Source organism: Heterocephalus glaber, unplaced genomic scaffold, assembly GCF_053883595.1.
Source record: "Heterocephalus glaber isolate CG9 unplaced genomic scaffold, H.glaber_assembly_v1.0 deba00001593, whole genome shotgun sequence".
Taxonomy (NCBI): Eukaryota; Metazoa; Chordata; class Mammalia; order Rodentia; family Bathyergidae; genus Heterocephalus; species Heterocephalus glaber.
Genome location: NW_028258368.1, coordinates 5,692,579 through 5,709,835, shown reverse-complemented (window position 1 = coordinate 5,709,835; position 17,257 = coordinate 5,692,579). Strand labels below are relative to the sequence as shown.

General features: G+C 39.7%; 1 long non-coding RNA gene across 7 annotated transcripts in view; it reads left to right on the top strand.

The window, feature by feature from the left end:
- The first annotated feature begins 13,403 nt into the window (after positions 1-13,403).
- The window catches only part of LOC101721407 (uncharacterized), a 72,819-nt gene continuing 68,965 nt past the window's right edge, over positions 13,404-17,257 (top strand). For all 7 annotated transcript variants that reach the window (XR_015444040.1, XR_015444037.1, XR_015444034.1 and 4 more), the window contains exons 1-2: positions 13,404-13,545; positions 14,232-15,698. This is a non-coding gene — a long non-coding RNA (uncharacterized LOC101721407). The remainder of the gene's footprint in view (positions 13,546-14,231; positions 15,699-17,257) is intronic.

The window sequence follows — 17,257 nt, the reverse complement described above, 5'->3', positions numbered from 1 at the left end:
TGTTTCAAAGCAACTTGTAAGATGAACTATAACTCTTTCCTAGAGACTTTCTCTTCCTTGAATTTATTCTGTCTCTTTGAACATGGTTGGCATTGAGCTCCCTCTCTCCCCTAGTTGAGAGTTCAGGTATCTCAACAGAGAACTGCACAGAACTGGGGACGTTAGAGAGCTGCGGACAAATTTACATGAGTACTGATGAGAGCATAGGTGAGAGGTCAGGTGATGCCAGGCAAAGTCAGGGAGAGCCAGGAGCTAGTGGGGCTGGGGTCCAACATGAGAGCTCAAATCATTAAAGATCACCAAGAATTCAGAGCAAGAAATTTGAGGAGGTCGGTATTATTGCCACGTGAAGAACATCAGCAAGGATTGCTGTTTGGTCTGGGATTCTATTTTTGTATCCTCATTATTATTACTGGTGCTTTATCTCCTATTACCTTATAAACAGAGATCTGCAATGCTCCTCCTTGCAGGTAGGCTTCCAAAGGGCAGTGGCTGAGACCACAGAGCTTGTTACACAGCCACGTGGATCCTGTAGATGAGGGAATTGATGGTCTGAAATGAGGCATTTGTGTGATGCTCACTCCATGAGTCACCCACCGCGGAAATGTGAACTCCCCTCATTCGTACTGTAGTTAACAGGATATTCCGAACTGAATCTAACTGTGGGCAGTCTCTGTGAAGCCACTAGATGGCACAGTCTTGCCAGACGTGGTAGTTCAACAGTGAAGGGGGGGAAGGAGCCTAGCTAGATAACTTCATCAGATACTTAAGGAGTTTTGTTTACTCTTTCATTTTTCCAGAATTTTCCTATGTGTTGGCAATTTATGCCTTCCAGATCATGTAAATACAGATGTGTTCGTTAGTCATCTGAGTCAACTGTTCAGTAACTAGAGCCAGGCTGTAAAAATGATCACTTTTCTCTTTGTTTTCAGTTCAAGTATTTTGACTATTCCTTTGCCACAAATTCTTTTGTTTTTCATACAGTTACATCAGTGGCCTGGATCTCTTCTCTTTTATACACATACTGATAGGAAAATTACTCATCTTTAACATACTGGAAATACTTTTACAGCATATAAATTTCTTACCCCTCTCAAAGATGTCACTCGTTTTCTTTCACACTGCTTTAGGAAGCATTTTGGGGGGGGGATGTTAGAAAGAAGAAATGTCCCCAGACACAAAGTAAATGAGGTCTTTCTTTACCCAGCTGTGTCATTTCTCTTTTTATAAATACATACATACATACATACATACATACATACATACATACATACATACATAAATGTTATATTTGCAGTCAGGAACTACCCCAGAAGGACCAGGCTCTACATGTAACTGTGTCCCTGATCCCTGAAGACAGGCCATCTCCCAGCCCATCCTTGGTCTCTGCCAGCACCCACTCAGCCAGGGAAAGAAGTTCAGTAGGGCTTCATTTAGGACAAGTTCAAAGCCAACAAAGAAAAATCAGGGAAGACTCAGAAGCAAGAATAAGTTGGTTTGACTGAGGTCACCACGCCAGGAATGTGGCCGGTATGGACACAAAGGCAAGACAATCCGCAGGCTCTGAGTCGCCAGTGGAAGCTGGGAATTCCACAACACGAGTCCCTGCTGCTACCCCAAGAATACTTGATTAGCTTTGAGATCTCAGGGAGCATGAAGAGGCTTCACTGAGGTAATACAGCCCTGGAGTGGTCAGCTGGAAAGTTAAGGACCCCACATCCAAGAGGTGGGAAGATGAATGCATGAGAGAGGACCCATTAGTCAAGTTTCCCCCAATTTCTTTGTGGTTCTCAGTTTTCTCTGCAAAAGGACAAAGATGAATAGAGTTTAAACTATAAAACCAGAGAGTGATCTATTTTTTATAGTCCTTTATTGTGCAGACAGGATTTTAAGAGTTATTTTTAAGTGTGTTACTGAAGTCTCTGGGGATGACCTTGAATTCTAGAACTATATGGTTAAAGATTTTTTAAAAACTGGCTCAGTCCCTGGAATATAAAAAGAACCGTGTGGTTCTTTGATATTTATTAAGAGGTAAAGTGCCCTTAATTTTTGAATACATTGAATCAATTTTACACAGCATTACATTTTATAACGCTTATTTACTTTTTATTTTTAAACCCTACTTCCCTGTCTGGTTTTTTGTGTGTGTGTGTGTTTTTTTTGTACCAGGGATCAAACTTGGGTCCTTGCACTTGCGCTGCAGGCGGCAAAACCACTGAGCTAAATCCCCAGCCTCCCTGTCGGTTTTTTTGATCCAGATGTCATGTAATGATGATATCATACATTTGTACCTCACAACTATGTTCCAGGCCTTTGATCTCTCTTGTTATTTAAAAGGTGGTATGTCCTATAAGAAGAGATAAATGCTAAAGAAAGCAAACATGGATTCAGTTTTGTAATAATTAAATTGAACTTCAGGATGATGAAGATTTAAATAAGATTTATACTTGACATTAATCATAGTAAATCACGCTGGCTGCAGATACAAAAACCCAAACCTTTCAGTTCATAACCCAACAAAGGTTTATTTCTTACCCTCTTCAGAGTTCAATGTGGGTCTCTCAGAGGTGAGGAGGGAGCTCTACTCCACATACTCACTCAGGGATCCAGGCCTTTTTTAACTGGCTGCTCCGTCTTCTTCTAGTGCCTAGGTTTCCTCTACCAATGCTTTTCATCCTGTCAATGGGTTAAAAAAAAAGAGGGGAGAATAGGTAAATCACACTCGACTTCACTGTCTCAGCGTAGAGGTGGTATACATAATTTCTGTTTACATTCCTTTGGTGAGAACTAGGCCCAAACACCTGTCCCAGGAAGAAGAGTACCTGAGCATTGATCTAAAGTATTTTGGCCTCTACTAAACATATATACAGCAGGAATATAAAGTTGAAGATTATTTGTCTCAGAGTGAAAAATGCCATGTCTCACTCTTCAATGTCTTCTTTCATCATAACCTATCACATATCATACATAGGAATAAGCAAAATAGTTTCCTACATCCATTATGTTATAGAGTAAGGAATTTCGGTAAGTTTTTAAAGGACTTTTAAAATAAAACAGCATTTTTTAAAGGTGGATTTAATCTAGTCTTTTGTTAATGTGGTAGCTGCTTACAAGACATCCAGTGATTCTTGCACCCTGATATTCATGTCCTGGGCTGGCTCCTCCTGTAGTGAATATGGCTGACTTGTTTAACCAGTAAGATATTGTGAAAATGACAGCATGTAACTTCTGAGGCTAGATCATAAAAGTCATTTCAGTTTCCCTTGCTCTCAGCTGACTCGCTCTTGGGGGAAGCCAGTTGCCATATTTTAAGGGCATTCAAGGAGCCCTACAGAAAGTTCCAGCTGATCAGGAAATGAGGACTCCTTACAACAACCATTTAGCCAGCCATGTGAAATCACCATCTTGGAATCAAGTCCTCTAGTACCCATCCAATGAATCTAGCCCTTGGTGACTCTTGGACTACAACCTCCTGAGGCATTCCAAGCCAGAAACACTCAGCCAGGCTGCTCCCAAGTTCCTGATCCACAGAAATGGTATGATATAATAATAGTTACTATGGCTTAAGCCACTTGGGTCAGAAATAATTCTATGGGAACAAGTAATTCTTTCCCCCCCCATTAAGTTTATTGGTACATTTTAGGTATAAAATACAGTTACATTCATCATTGGGATCTTGTACCATTACATGAATATCTTGGTCCTTATTTTTTTCCCCTTCCCCTGCTGTCTCTTCACCCCCTCCACCCTTCCCTATTTGCAAAGACTTTGTTTCCATTTTTTTCCTTTTCTAATGTTTTCTCTTTTCCCTTCTTTACTTTCCCCTACACCTCTCACTTCCCCTGATCCTTTAGACTTCTTCTTCCTATTACACAATATTAATAATACATTTTTAAAATTATAATATCAAGATCTAGGAGACATTACCAGAAATTTGACAGAATTTAAAAGGATATAGAAAGCATATTTCAAAAATCTTTTTTGAGATAAATTTGACAACTTCTGAGAAGTAGCTTGGAAGACAAATTAATGAAACTAACTCTGGAGGAAATATAAAATTTGAATAGCACCTATTAAAGAAACCATATTCCTAGCTTGAAAACCTACCTATATGACAAAAACAGGCTCATATACATTTTAACTGATAAATTATATCAAACATTTAAAGAAGAAAAAAGAAGGAACACTTCTCCCCTCATTTTAGGAAATCAACATTGTGCTAATATTAAAACTGGATAAAGATAATAGAAGACAAACGTATGAACATAGATTGAAATTTCTTTAACAAAATAAACTATTAGAAGTCAGATCTGGCATATGTAGAAAGTGGTTTTATTATAGGGATGGCAGTGTTGGTTCAGCATTGGAAGATCCACTCCCAAAAGTCATCATTTTAACAGAGGAAAGGAAAAAGTCATATGATCCTGCCAATAATTGGAGAAAAAGTATTGGTCTAAAATCTATAGCTGTTCATGGTAAAAGCTATCAGGAGACTAGAAGTTGAACAGAGCTTTCTCAACAGATCAAAGATATGCACTCCATACTTCCAGCAAAAATGCCTTATATGAATGGAGAAGATAAAATGCTTTCTCCCTAAAGTGGGGAACAAGGGCAGATATGCCTACTCTTCATCTGTCCATTAAACTTTAAAACATAGGCCCAAACCAAAATAGCCTGGCAATAAAAATAAAAAAATAGCATAGGATTGGCAAGGTAGAAGCAAAATCTTTATACGTAGAAGAAATGATCATCTACAGAGAAAACACTGAGAAATCTCTAGGAGCCCCTAGAACTTGTATTTGAATTTAGCAGGATTAGAAAACAAAAGGTATATATACAAATTCAGGTCTATGTATACTTGCTATAAATGAAGAATTGGATATTGAAATTTAAAAGTTATGTAGGAGTACAAAGGACCTAGAAAAATAAAAATAAAAAAAGACAGTGTTGGAAGACATTTAGTACCTAATTTTAAGACTTCCTCTAACACTTCAGTAATCAAAGCAGTGTTGGTATAAGGAGGGACATATAGATCATTGGAATAAAACAGAGAATCTAGAAATAGAACCACACATATATGGTCCACTGAGTTTTGAAAGATTATTTAACATTAGCATTCTATAGAACATAAACTCAATTCAAGAGCAGAGAAAATGATAGTGTTTTCAGCAAACGGCACTAGAATACTAGTATCCGTATATAGAAAATTAATCTCTTTATTTTAATTAGAGTACAGATTCTCAAAGTGGATATTGATGATTCTCTGGATTTCTGCTGAATTTGCTGTGGCTTCACCTTTTTCATTCTTAATTGCATGGATTTGAGCCTTTTCTTCCTTTTTTTTTTTGGTACCGGGGATCGAACTCAGGTCCTTGCGCTTACAAGGCAGGCTGTGGGACCACTGAGCTAAATTCCCAGCCCTTCTTTCCTTTTTTTGATAAGGTTGGCTAAAGTTTTATTGATCTTATTCATTCTTTCAAAAAACCAACTCTTTGATTCATTGATTTTTTGCATCATTCTCTTAGTCTCCATTGCATTGATTTCTGCTCAGATCTTTATAATTTCCTTTCTTGTACAAGCTTTGGGTTTGTTATGCTCTTCTTTTTCTAGAATCTTGAGAAATGGACAGATTCCTAGATACATACAAATTGCCAAAATTAAATGAAGAAGATATAGAAATTCTAAACACCCCAATAACAATGAGTGAAATTGAAAAGGAAATAAAAAACTTACCAACAAAGAAAAGCCCAGGTCCTGATGTCATCACTGTTGAATTCTACAAGACATTTAAAGAAGAACTATTGCCATTACTCTTTAAACTCATCAAGGAAATTGAAAGGGAAGCAAGGCTTCCAGATTCATTTCTGGAAGCAAGTGTTACTTTGATTCCAAAACCAGGGAAAGACCCAACCCAAAAAGAGAACTACAGACCAATTTCCCTAATGAACATAGATGCAAAAATCCTCAACAAGATACTGGCAAACAGAATACAGAGTGTCATCAAGAAGATTACACACCCTGACCAAGTCGCATTTATCCCAGGGATGCAAGGATGGTTCAATATCCATAAATCAATAAATGTAATACACTACATTAACAGAGTCAAGAACAAAAACCACATGATCATCTCAATAGATGCAGAAAAAGCATTTGACAAAATCCAACACCCATTCATGATAAAAATACTACAGAAGGGGCCGGGGATTTAGTTCAGTTGTTCCAGTGCCTGCCCCGCAAGTGCAAGGACCTGAGTTCGATCCCTGGTACCAAAAAAAAAAGTGCTAGAAAAATGCTACAGAAAATTGGAATAGAAGGTCTTTATCTCAACCTGATTAAGACTATCTATGAAAAACCAACAGCCAACATCATACTAAATGGTCAAAAACTGAAAACTTTCATGCTAAAATCAGGAACAAGACAAGGATACCCACTGTCACAACTCCTGTTTAATATTGTTCTGGAAACATTAGCCATAGCAATTAGACAAGAGAAAGAAATAAAAGGAATAAAGATAGGAAAGGAAGAAGTGAAACTGTCATGATTTGCTGATGATATGATACTTTACATAGAAGATCCAAAAAACTCAGTCAAAAGTCTTCTAGACCTAATAGACAGATTCAGTAGAGTAGCTGGATATAAGGTCAACACTCAAAAAACAATAGCCTTCTTATACGCAAATAGCAGACCCATTGAGAGAGAAATTTGGGAAATAATTCCTTTTACAGTAGCATCTAAAAATATGAAATATCTAGGAATCAACCTAACAAAGGAAGCAAAAGACCTCCACACTGAAAACTACAGCTCTCTGAAAAAGGAGATCAAAGAGGATATAAGAAAATGGAAAGATATCTTTTGTTCCTGGGTAGGAAGAACCAATATAGTGAAAATGGCCATACTTCCAAAACTACTATACAGATTTAATGCAATACCAATGGAAATTCCAACAATATACTTCACAGAACTAGAGAAAATAATCCAAAAATTCATTTGGAAGTGGAAGAAACCTAGAATAGCAAAAGCAATTCTAGGCAACAGAGACATGGCTAGGGGTATCACAATCGCCAACTTGAAACTATACTACAAAGCTACTGTGATAAAATCAGCATGGTACTGGCAAAGAAACAGACTCAAAGATCAGTGGAATAGATTAGAAGATGCAGAAACAACTCCAGACATACTCAGCCACCTCATCTTTGACAAAGGAGCCAACCAACATCATCGGAGCAAAGGTAGCCTGTTCAATAAATGGTGTTGGAAAAACTGGATTTCAACCTGCCAAAGATTAAAACTAGACCCATACCTATCACCGTGCACTAAACTAAGATCAAAGTGGGTTAAAGAGCTAAATATCAAGACAGAAACACTAAACTTGCTGGCAGATAAGTTAGGTAGAACTCTCAATGACATTGGCATAGGAAAAGACTTTATGAACAAATCTTCAGTAGCACGGGTGCTAGCACAAAGAATCAACAACTGGGATCTCATCATTATAAAAAGTGTCTGCACTGCAAGAGAAACTACCGACAGAGCTAAGAGACAACCTACAATGTGGGAAGAAATTTTTAGCACCTCAGACAAAGATCTACTATCGAGAATACATAAAGAACTGAAAAAAAATCAGACCCCCCCAAATTCAAAGACCCAATTCAAAAATGGGCATATGAAATGAACAGACATTTCTCACACAAAGAAGTAAAAACAGCAAATAAATACATGAAAAAATGTTCAACATCACTGGTTATTCAAGAGGTGCAAATGAAAGCAACACTGAGATTCCACCTCACCCCACAAAGAATGGCTGCCATCAAGAAATCAACCAATAACAAATGCTGGCAGGGGTGTGGAGAGAAAGGAACCCTTCTCCATTGTTGATGGGAATGTAGTTTGGTACAACCACTGTGGAAATCAGTATGGAGATACCTCAAAGAACTAGGACTACAGCTCTCATTTGACCCAGCTACGCCCCTACTGGGAATCTTCTCCAAAGAATTAAAAGAATCATACCACAGCGATATATATGCACCTATGTTTATAGTGGCACAATTTGTAATAGCTAAAGTTTGGAAACAGCCCAAGTGCCCATCGATTGGAAACTGGATAAAGAAGATGTGGTTTTTTTAATAAAATGGAGTACTACTCGGCCATAAAGAATGAGAAACTAGAGACATTTATAGCTAAATGGATGCATATTGAGGCCATACTCTTAAGTGAAATAAACAGGACACACATGTGTAAATACTGAATAGCTTCTCTAGTGTGAGAAATTGAAAGTGTAAATAAGGATGAAAATGATTAAAATGAATAATTGGTAATTTGAAATAGGAAAAAGTCCAAGGGCTTGTGGATGACAGGAGGGCAAGGGGAAAGGGGGGAAGGGAAAGGAAAAATTATGAGAAAGAAAAAAAATTTAATCAAAGTCTGTGTAAGTAGGGAAGGGTGGAGGGGGTGAAGGGTGCACAGGAAATTTGAGAAAAAATAAGAACTAAGATACATCGTGTTCTGGTCCAAACACCCAATGATAAATGTAAATGTATTTTATACCTAAAATGTACCAATAAATAAATAAATTAATTAATTAACCTCAACCTTTTATTTTCATACATAAAAATAACTTGAAAGGATCTATGAACCTAAATATGAAAGACTAAAACTATAAAACTTTAAGAAGAAATTATAAGGGAAAATGTTTATGAATTTAGCATAGGCAAGAATTTCCTAGGATACAAAAAACATGATGTATAAAAGAAAAAAATTGATAAATGACATTCCATCAAAATTTAGAACTTTAAATGACATTGTTAAGAAAATGAAAAATAGTCTTTAAACAGACCATATGTACAATGCATATAACCTATGACCAGAATATATAAGGAAATCTTACAGCTCATTAATAGACAACCCAATTAAAAAGTAGACATAAAAAGATGGTAAATAGCCAGTATAGCACAAGGAAAGGTGTGCAACACCAGAATCAGAAATATACTAATCAGTACAATAACAAGATCATATTATACACTCATTAGGGAGATGAAGTTAAAAGTTTTAAAAGAACAAATGTCAGCTTAGGTGTGAACGAGTTAGAACTTTCTAATACTGCTAATGTGAATATAAAATGATGAAACCATTTTGGAAAACAATATAGAAATTTCTTGTATTACTGTTAAGAGCCAACAGTCCTGTTCTTAAGTTTTTACTTGAGAGGAATGAAAACACATGTTAACAATAGATTTGTACATACAAGTTGACTATCCCTTATCTGAAATTCTTGGGACCACAGTGTTTCAGATTTTTGTTTGAAATCTACTTGATCTGCAAAGAGGATAGCTACTCCTTTTTTTTTCAGGTTCCTGTCACATGGAGTATTGTTTTCCACCCTTTAACTTTCAGACTATGAGTTTCTTTTTGAATTAAATGTGTTTCTTCTATGCAGCATATTGTTGGATCTTGCTTCTTGACCCATTCTCCCAGTCTATTTCTTTTGATCGGTGAATTGAGACCATTAATATTGATGTTTACAACTGATACATATTGAGTTATCATTGTCATGACTTTTTCTTTTTGTTGAATTCTCCCCCTTTGCATTTAATTTCTTGTTGTGCCTGACAGATTCATTCTGCTGAGTTTCCTGGGGTTGTGATACTCATTGTCTTTTCCCAGGATATTGTCTAAAATTTTTTGGAGTGATGGTTTGGTATTCATGAAGTTCCTAAGGTGCTCTTTGTCATGAAAGTATTTTATTTCTCCATCAATTTTGAAGGATAATTTGGCAGGGTACATCAGTCTGGGTTGGAGGCTGTTTTCTTTTAGGGCTTGAAATACATCACACCAAGCTCTTCTTGCCTTGAGGGTTTGTGTTGAGAAGTCTGCTGTGATTCTGATGGGTTTTCCTTTGTATGTGATTTGTTTCTTTTCTCTCACTGCTTGTAGATATTTGTTCTTCTGTTGGGTTACTGGAATCTTAACTATTATATGCCTATGTGTAGTTTTTTTTTTTTTTTTGATCAAGGCTAGTTGGAATCCTATGTGCCTCACTTACCTGTATGTCAAGTTCTTTTCCCCTGCTTGGGAAGTTTTCTGCCATCACTTCTGTGAACAGTTTTTTATGTCATCTGCACTCTCTCCTGTTTCTTCATTGACTCCAATCAGTCTTATGTTATTCTTCTTTGCATTGTCTAGCAGCTGCTGGATTGATTTCTTGTGGCCCCTTACAACTTTAAAGCAGTTTTTCTTTTCCTGGTCACTAATTGAAATCTTATCTTCTGTATCTGAAATTCTGTCCTCAGGTTGGCTCATTCTGCTGTGTAAACTTTCAATGGAGTTTTTAATCTCCTTGAAATCTGTTTGCATCTGTTTTATGGATTCCATTTGTTTCCTATGTTGGTATTCCATTGTGTTCCTGAGCTCCCCTAGATTTATTAATCATGTCTTACACTATGAGCACAATCTCTGCTGTTATCTGAGAAATTATTTCTGATTTCATTTTTTCCAGATCCTCTTTTGTTGCCAGTTCAGGGAGTCCAGGTGGTTGAGTATCAGAGTGTTCCATCTTGTTTCCCTTTGGGGTTGTTGTAGGTGATCTGGAAGTCTGTTTTTGAGGCTTGTTTACATGTCTTCTCATTTCCACGGAGGCAGGGGGTGCTGCTGGCACCCACATGGCTCACCTCCTGTGTGCTGGCAGGGGTAGTATGGCAGCCCAGAGGCCTCCTCTTGTGCGCTGGGAGTGGCTCGCCTCCTGTGTGCTGGTGGGGGTCAGGAATAAGTAATTCTATAAAAACAACTAATATAATAGATATATCATCTGTTCCCCTGTTGTAGGGTGTAGGGAGGTAGGCTGACAATAGACAAAAGGCAGAAGAGAGGACCCTGTCCTCCCATCCCATCAGAGATGCACTTAATCTAGAGATGCACTTTCTGCTTACTAAATATTCACAAAAATAGGACCACCCTAACCAGGTTCAGTTATTTAGGGTATAAATAAACCTAGCTAAATTGCTTTACTTTTTGAGACTAAGAGATCATTTACTTAATTAGAATGTCATTCATTTAAATCTTCCCATGGACCTTATGCTGGAGGTTACTGTCATGTTCACAGAGAAGAGGATGAAGACTTGGATAACTTAAACAGCTCAACCATATTCTAATTCTCAGTTAGTATTTAAAATTGGGGCTGCCATTCTAGAAACTGGAAATATTTCATCCATGCTGGCTCTTGGGCCCACTTGAATCAACTATATTGTCTGTGAAGAGCTCAGACCCCAGGAGGAGGGCAGAGACTATTTTGGAGAAATGGCGCATGCTGAGGGGCAAGGGACTCAGGTTGCAATGTAAAGTCAGTTCAGTGCAGTCAACAACTGTTTACTAAGCACAGACTTGGTAATGTAAATATCCCTGTAGGTTCTACTGGCTTGTGGATTCTTGATGGTTACAATAATGATGATAAAGATAGCCTGGTGTTACTGTGTCAGATACTATCCTAATTCATTCCAATGTAAGAACTCATGCCATCTTCACAAGTCTTACAACAGAAGCTGTTATTATTGTTATTACTGACAGGCACTAAAGCAAAGAGAAATGAAACAACCTGCCCAAGGTCACCAGCAAGAGTTACAGGTGGATCTGGGACTCAAAACCAGAGAGGCTGAGTGCTGAGTCAGTGTACCTGACCTCATGTTATGTACCTTTCCAGGCTACTGAATTGACAAATTTGGCTTGTCCTATGTCTGTTGGCCTAGAAACTATTCCCCTAGGCCTCCTCTATGACTTACCTTCTTCTGCTCCAGCCACTACTCCAACCACTTCCCAACTGATGTTCTGCTTACCTGTATGGATATGCCGTGGTTTACTATGCTGCTGATGGCTGATTGTATGTGTTACTTTTCAGAGTCCTTGGGATGTCTTTGCTCCCTGCTAGATCTATATGAATAGTGGATAGCTGTTTCCCCCAATCTCCCCAACTTCCATGTAGCCAAAATTAGTCTTCAGAGAGAACCAAGTAGTCTGTGTTCAAGCAGGGCAGCATGGTTCTCAAGCTGATGTGTATAGGAGAATCATTGTGGGTAAGGGATGATGCCTGCTTAAAATGCAGATCCCCATGCCCCATGGGAAATTCTCAACTTGTAGATTTGGGGAAGGGCTGGCTATTCTGAGGCAGGAGGCTCACCCTTGGCCATGAGAGAAGTTGACAGCAGGGAAATATGTTCTCCCCTTTATATCTCCCCTTTGGAAGGCCCATACTCCCTCCCAGGGTATCATTTCATGCTGTCTTAGTCTATTGGGGATGCTGTAGTAAACACCATAGACTAGATGGATTATAAACAACAGAAATTTACTTCTTACAGCCTTAGAGATTGAGAAATCCAACATCAAGGTGCCAGCGGATTCAGTGTCTTGTGAGATCAGGCTTCCTATGTTATCGATGGTGCTTTCCTTGTGTAACCTCCTCACACAGTGGAAGGGGCAATGCAGCTCTCTGAGGCCCCTTATGTAAATCAGTCATTCCATCCATGAGGATTCTGCCCTCATGGTCTAACACTTTCCAAAGGTCCATTTCCTGATGCCAGCACATTGAGGGTTAGGTTCCAACAGATACATTTGGGGTGGGCAGTGGTGGGAATGGGAAAGCACCCACACTACTGTTTTCTTCTGTCCAGGCCCCATTCCCAGGGCTGGCCCAGAGAGTGGTCCACATGCATCTTTCTCACTGATGGTGATCCATTGTCCTCTGGGACCCAAGGCAAATTAAGATGACTCCAACACCATCACAGAATGCCCAACTCTGCTAAATGGCCATTCAAGGCCTCGGCCTTGACCCAGGCAGAAGCAGCATGCCAGGCCCAGAGCATACAAGGAGGGAGGTATCCTGCTAGATCTGTATGGGTAGTCGATAGCTACCAGGGACTTAGTTGTTGGTAGGTAGTCAGATGCACAGACAGATTATCTCAGTACCAGATGGAAAGACATTCACAGAGAAGTATGCACTGGGTTTCCTGGGAGCACAGGGAAAGGGCCTTTTGCCCCACATGCCTAACATTCAGGGAAATTTTCTAAGAAACCAACACTTGATGTGGCTTTGAAGGACTAGTAATTATCTAGGTTAGGGGATACAAACCACATCCATAGGAATGGTCCAGCCTGTCATCTGTTCTATATGACTAAAGATAGTATTTACATTTTAAGTGACTGAAAAACAATAAAAGATAGGTGATAGTTCACAATACATGGTAATGATATAAAATTGCACTTTCAATTTCTGTAAAAGCCAGTTTTATTGGAAGACAGCCACACTTGTTTGTTTATATGTTATCTGTGACTGCTTTTGTGAGTTGAGTTTTGCAACAGAGACTGTATGGCCTGCGGAGATTCAAATATTTACTCTCTAGCTGTTTGAATAGGAGTGTGCAACCTTTGGTCCATGTGGAAGGGGTGCCCTGGGCAGAGGCAGAACTCCAGAAAACAGTGTATGGAAAACTGCCTGCTCTGAGCAGGAGGCTGAGGAAGAGAAGAGGCCAACAGAATGAGACAGGAGAGCCCAGTACTTCCCAAAAGGTACTTTTATTTTTCTTTCACGACTTTCCCAAATGTCTTGTAGCTGGCCTGGCCACAGCAGGTACCCCACAAGTCCCCTGGGACTTTGCTTTGGTAGTGGCAAGTTTCAGATGCAGACCTCTCATAGGGAATTCTACTCTGCAGTCTCTCTGATGATTCTGGCCCTCTGCAATCCTCCTCATTGAGGTCCTTGAGAGGCTTCTCCCCTGCCCATGACAAAATAGAAAGTCTGGCATTGTGCATGCATAAGCCTGCCTTTTTCCCTTTATAACCAGCCTCCCTCTACCCTTAGCATCTGTCTATGCACTGTTCCCTTCTATGGTGCAGCATAAGTCCTAATAAAGCCCCTTTTAGATGGACTATTTTTTTTCCTATTCATGATTTCTATCTATAATAGAGCATGCTTGGCAGGTACAGTAAGAGCTGGTAACACTAAAGGCCACTGACTCTGAAAGTGCCCACCACCTAGAGCTGGCAAAACTAAAAAAGACTAGCAACAGAGAATGACAGAGCAATGGAAAATTGCTGCCACTACAATCTCTGGTGGCTGGTAACTGCTGGCTCCAAGCAGCAAGAAGGGCCATTAGCACTAAAAGAGGTAATAGCCACTGGTACACAAAGCCTGGAGCTATTAACACTAAAAGGACTACATTTTACCAATTCATGATTTCTTTTTTTGGTACCAGGATCGAACTTGGAACCTTGTGCTTGAGAGGCTGGCGGTAGAACCGCTGAGCTAAATCCCCAGCCCCAATTCATGATTTCTATACAAAAAGTGAACAAAAGAATCCTCAGCTGATTGGTAACATCTTGGACCAGTAGTACAGGAACGCTTCACTTTAAATGGCAGTGAAGGAGCAGGCTCAAGAATCAGCCCACATCTGATTTCCATCTTACATGAAGCTAAAAATATCACACTACCTGTGAAATGAACTTAGGACCCATATTGGTGGGCGGCTGTGGGCATACTCAGATATGGCACTCAAATAATGGCGTGCACCAGAAAGAAAGGAGACATAGCAAAAAGAGCCAAAACTAAGGCCTAGGTTGGGAGATGTAGCAAGTTGGCCATTTATTATGTGAGGGGATGGAGGCCCAGAGATGGAAGAGCAGAAAGCACTGAAGGGGAGCCAAGGAAGGTGAAGAGACTGCTGCCCATCAGGTAGTTCTCCAGAAGCCGAGCAATCCCAGGTGTCTCTGTCACACCATCACTGCTCCTGCAGGGCTTAGCTTATATGAAGCAAGATCTACTCTTCATTAATGTATAGTCAATGCTTCCTAGAGTCAGATGGAGAAGAGTAAAATAGATCTGTCTAAAAGCTAGAGACCTCGAAGGAACCAACTGAGGGCCTGGATCCCATGGCGATGTCTCATGGACGTCTGTATCAAGGATCTTCTGGGAGAAGCCCCAAAGGCCAGTGGTGGAAGCTAAAAAGTCTGTGCTGGCGGGATGAAGGAACTGTGCCAGAAGGCTGAGGGATCTGCACTGGAGCCAGGTAGCAATGCTCAAGGCAAAGACCAGACCTCCCATGAAGAGAATAGCATCTATCCCTGGTGACAACAACGAGGACCCAAGGACCTGAACTCCTCTGACGAGGAGAACAGCCCATATCAGGAAAACCAGCCAGGGCAAGCTTCTCCAGGAAAATCAACAGCAGATAATCTTCCCCTCCCATTCTCCTTTTACGTTATTCTGGCAACAATCCTCAGGTGGGGCTTCCATGCCCAGAACCACAATGGCTCAGTTCAGCTGGGCATTCCTACTTAAACTGACCATTAATTAATCCACCACTATTACTTATTTTCCAAGTCCATGAGAAACATCTCCCATGGGAAGTTGCCCTTTTTGCATTTTCTCAGGTCAGGGACCTGAAAATATGGTAATTTACCTAAAAGATAATGCATAGTCAGTGAAGGACCATTATTAATATCACCCAGGATTGATCTACTGAGGCAAAATTAGGGCAAGGTCACCATGGGACAGTTTAGATGGCCAAATGTTGTCTTTTCTTTAATATTGATTGCCATTTGCTTTTTTTTTTTTTTTTTTTTTTTTGGTACTGGGGATCAAACTCGGAACCTTGCACTTGCAAGACAGGCGCTGGAACCACTGAGCTAAATCCCTAGCCCACCATTTGCATTTTATTCCAGAGGTAACTATTCTTACTTGGTCTGTGTCTCCCCTTGTGTGACTTTTGGTGTGGAATTGTGTCCATGTGTGGCAAACAGGTTAATTATCTCCTGTCCAGGGAGAAGTAGCGTAAACTGTTTTGCACTTGATAAACTCTCTAGATAATCATATCCAAAATCTTAGGCGGGGAGGACTGAGAATCCATGACTAACCCTGCAGTTATTTGGTAATTAATCCTTCAGATATTCTTCCAGTAAAGGCGTGGACCCTGTGAAGGACAGGCACTGTGGGAGGGTGGTGAGGAAGGATGGAACACTCCAGAGAGCCTCCTTAGCCTAAAGTGTACCTAAAGTCTGGGCATTAAGACAAGCAAAGTGATTAGGAAGCCAAATGAGAAATGCTTTCTCAGCGCTATTTTGCCTTCATTTACATTTTTGGGAGGGAATGAAGTCAGAATTATTTTTAAATAAGAAAGATGATAAAAGAAAACCAACCCATTAAAAGGTACAAGTTAAATATTCATAAGAACCAGCCCACATCCTTTCCAGGCAGTCTTCCAGGAGGTGGTGGGATGTCCTCCTCCTATGTAGGGCGGAGCTTCCATCTCACCTAGGGTTGGGGGTAAGGCTGTCCCCCGCCCCAGTTTAAGAGGCAGCCTTCACATCCATGTCTCAAATCAACCCTGCTTCACCTCTGAGCATTGCCTACCGTGTTCATATTTCCTCACTTTTTGGATCTCCTTTTCAAAGGATTGCCACAAATGCAGGCTTAAATTGGTTGAACTTGTCATTTTCTCCAAAGCAGCAAATTCTCACCATTTGTTTTATTTCTGGAAGGAGGACAAAAGCAGCAAAGCTGTGTTTAATGATTGACACTTGGGGGTGGGTCCTTCTGAAGCAACTGGGGGAGGGAAAAGGGACTATTATGTTTCCCCTGGGCATGAATGCCACCAAGATGAAACCAACTCCTGTGATTCTCCCACCACAATTAAAAGAGGTGAAAGATGACTTTTAAAAGCTCAGTCTACCATGGAAGAGGGTTTCAGTCACCAAAGTAGATTCCAAGCATGCATATGAATTAATAAATGATCAGAGAGCAAAGGGTATTAAAGTATTATTTAAGACCTTTCTTTACTTAATAATGACATAAAAGTATCATCTGTGAACAATGCAAAATGAAAATCAGGAATTCCTGTTCAAAAAAATTATTACAACTATAAAAGCAGATCAGTCAACCTAGAGCATTAAATCCTTTTGAATTCAGGGCCTTGTTCAGGTCTCAAATTCATGAAAGTTTAAGACAATTTTTAAAATATGTCCAATTTGCTAGCATTAATTCATCCACTAAGGATTTATCTTGTCCCAGGCCTGGTGGCCAATGAATGTAATCTTAGCACTCAGGGGGCTGAAAAATGAGGATTGCATGTTTGAGGCCCCAGACTGGGCTACATAGCAAGACCTGTCTCAAAAAAAAAAAAAAAAAAAAAGGCTTATATAAGGACAGCAAGATTACACTGTCCTGAAATACTTTTTCTATGGCTTGCAAAAGAGTGAATTTGCCTAGAACATATATATCTACTTG